The sequence below is a fragment of the Phalaenopsis equestris genome, unplaced genomic scaffold (assembly GCF_001263595.1).
Source record: "Phalaenopsis equestris unplaced genomic scaffold, ASM126359v1 Scaffold001162, whole genome shotgun sequence".
Taxonomy (NCBI): domain Eukaryota; kingdom Viridiplantae; phylum Streptophyta; class Magnoliopsida; order Asparagales; family Orchidaceae; genus Phalaenopsis; species Phalaenopsis equestris.
The window spans coordinates 2,936-6,866 of NW_018165601.1; positions in this window are offsets into that span (position 1 = coordinate 2,936).

Genomic DNA, 3,931 nt, shown 5'->3' on the forward strand with positions numbered 1-3,931 from the left:
CTATTTAATTCCTTATATTAAATAGGGGAACTTGTCGGCCAATACATTGGTTTCGCAGACCAAACAGATGTCATAACTTTCTTTAGTTTATTTGATCGAGCCTCACCCTCAACTCTTGTGTTCATCGTTCGGGATAGATACATGATTTGGGGTAAAGCGCTCTTTCATCTAAACTATGAAAATTATGGGGTCAGTCTGACTTCATCTTTTTCAAAACTAAAATTTTAAAAACGTCCTTCCGAAGCAGGCAACGGGATTTCAATTCCGATGCCCGACAGCTTCTTACGAGCAAACCCCACACCAAAAATAGTGCCGACAACTAGGAAGATGATAATTCATTTATCATAAGCTTAAAATTGATGATGATATGATCTTTCAATAAGAATATATGTTACTTAAACCAAAATTTGAACCACCACCTTTTTCCCTCATTATGATTGTTGAGGGTTTGGTAGCGACGTAGGCTCAATATCTAAACTCAATTGATTGGATCTAGAAGATGATATGATTGGGGACGAACACCTCTTAAGAACTTCAAGCCCATTTGTGACGAGCACCAAATCTTTAATAACTTAAACTTGCCCCAAGGGCATTTATCTATATAATCTTTAAAGTAAAGTATCAAATTGATTAAATATCTTATCCTTGGGAGAATTGAATTGTCAAATTTCACTAGGCAATGGGGTATCCACACTCTAAACTCGGATGATCAATGGAACAATATGATAAGTTCAAAAATGAATTCCAAATAATTTAAGAGATCTTCAAAGTAGTTTAGGGTCATACCCTGAGCATTTTGAAATCTTTTGAATATTTTGAAGGACTAGTTGAACTTGCCATATTTTGTTCTAGAATCATCCACTAAGAATTTCAGAGGCTCAATAGAATCATATTTTGGGGTTGGATAACCATACGTTCAATACTTCTTCTATTTAAATGCTTTGCAAAATTATATACATGTCTTGCAAGTACTAACCTTTCAGGTGGAGGAACGAGAAGAATAGACAGGTACAATTTTAAATTATTGCATTTACCTTTATGTACTTCTTACTTCAAACTTGCATGTTAAACAAGTATGTCACCCTGCATGAAAACCAAAACTACTAGGACAGCCACAAAACCCAAAGAAAAATAAAAATCAAACAAGATAAAATTCACCGCCACAACATTCAAAATATCGCCTAGATAAAATTTATCACCACAACATTCAAAATATAAAAGAACTCAAAATTTAATCACAAAAACATCACAAAACAAAAACTGTAATTAAATTAAGGTGTCTCTATCGGATGATTGGGAATCCATAAGAGAACGTAACCTACAGTTGCTAACAAAATTTCCCCTGGTCCAAATGAAAGTATGGAGCTCATTAGATTGAGTTTAGTAAATTCAATTGTACTAAGTGAATCCGAAAGAAAATAGTGGTGTCGGAATGAGGGAACCGTAGGATCCTAAATAGTGTCACTTTAATCAACTTTAATATGCCCAATAATATTTAAATAATCATACCCTTAAGAACATTTGATTTTTCATCATAACTTGACACATTAAAAAACAAAAACTCACCAAGACGAGGAGCTTAGAACGAGGAGCTTAAGACTCGCCGAGACGAGGAGCTTAGAGCTAGCATTATGGGCAGCACGGTCATCTTCAACAGCAAAACATGTCTACACCGGCTAAATCATTCCTTAGGATTAAACAACAATCAATAAGACTTCAAGGTTGTTTTCTTATGCAACATAAATCCTTAACTTATCGTTATGCCTTTGTATGGTTCTACTACACAATATAAGCTTTAACTCGCTTTAGGATTCCAAGTTTGTCGTTCATTATGACCTAAATCCTCACATCTTCCAGACTATTTGTGTGATCGTTTTACGCGAATGTAAGCCCTAATTAATAAAACTGGCAGGATGAAATATTTAAATATTTCTCCTCTAAACTAAAGCCAAACTATAAGATATCTTGGGAAGTCACCAAGGTTCTCCTCAGGATCTGTAACATCCACTTGTTCTTCTTCCTTTGGATTCTATATTATGTTCCAAATTTGGGTCATTCCCCCTTCACACCTCTTTGTCTGATCTCTTTGAAAAGTCCTATCCTTTGAAATTCCTTGAAGATAATATCCCCTAATTTTTATCGAGAGTTTTCTTAGTTAACTTTGGTTATCTAAGATGTAATTAACTATAGAGGCTTGCCCTTATATGAAGCTTTTCCAAACCCAACTTAATATAAACCCTATTTAATTTTTCATATTAAATAGGGGATCTTGTTGGCTTACAAATAAATATGGTTTTATTGGCAAATAAAATGGTTTTGCAGACCAACAGATGTCATATGTTTCTTAGTTTATTTGATCGACCCTCACCCTCAAGTCTTGTGTTTAAAATTGAGGATAAATACATGGTCTGAGGTGTAGTACTATTTCGTATATATATATTAAATGCCTTTTAGAAGCGGGCGATGGGATTTCGATTTCGTCGACCGACAGCTTCCAACGGGCAACTCGTCAACTTTTGAGTGCCGACAACAGTCGAAGTAGGGAATTGTACAACATTAGATTGTAGTTGAGAGATAGCTGAAACATTAATAAGAGTAGTTGGGTTAGAATTCTCAGTAGTAGGGTGCATAACATCACCATGCTCAGGTAAACTACCCCCATTAGTATTCAAATTACCTTGCCCAACATCAGAGGAAATCCCAAATTCCCTCCAATTAGTAACTTTTAAATTGGTAGGGATCATATTATGTTTATCAGTAAACAAAGTTTTGTTCACCATCATATTTTGCAAATCAACATTATTGACTTGCTCAATATCTAGAATTTGAGGTTGCTAAATAACAGTTGCATTCCCATCATCACCATGGCAAGTGTGTTCTATTCTCCTTTTATTGGATTTGAGATTGGGATGCAAATGGTAAAATTGAGATGTGGCATGCCCAAACATACAACAATGTGAAAAATACAGGGAATGTTGTTCAATTTCAACACTTTGCGAATAACCCTGATGGGCAGAACCTATTCAAATTTCATCGCGAAAAGGTTGAGTAATATCTCTTTCACCACAACACGGGTATCTGAAGGATGTGTAAGTGTAAAAGTAGAATTATCCATTTTAAGAGGCTTACAAAAGGCAACAGTAAGGGAGAATAAAACCTCCTTAAGTCTAATCAATCATAATTAAACTGGAATAATAGTTAACTCGGTCTTAGGATCAAAATCAACTGAACATTTAAGAAGTCTTATTATCCAATTTTCTATCCTCATCATTCATCTAGAGAATAAATGAGTATAATCTTCTTCATTGGAGAGCTGAATCAAGATATGTCTACCATCCAACAATCCAATCATCCACCATCCCTTAAGCTTCATCATTTGAAACTCCTTCCATATCACTTCAAGAGGAAGATGCCCATAAATAAATTTTTCAATCAACGCAAGTCTACAAGAGGAAGATAAAATGTTTGTTTCAACATCAAACATGAATATAGATATCTTTCCATTTTTCTTCCCCAACTTTCTAATGAAAGTGTAATCACCCCCCAAAATCAAAAACTCATGAAACACCTGTGGAAAAAGAGAGGAATTGCAGGACCCCAAGGATTCCCAACCTCCATCCAACACAGCATCAACAGAACTACAGGTCGCTGGCATTCTAGAAACGTGAAAAAGGAAAACAAAAAAAATAGAAAGATCTCACTAGTGTTCAAGCTCTATTGTCAAAGGTAAGCCATAATTGTCAGTGCAAAGAGAAACCCTAGCCGTTACAATGTCATATACATACATATATATATAGATATATGTATGTATATATGCATATATGTATGTATATATACATACATATACATACATATATATATATACATACATATACATACACATATATATATATACATATCTATATATATACATATATACATATACATATAT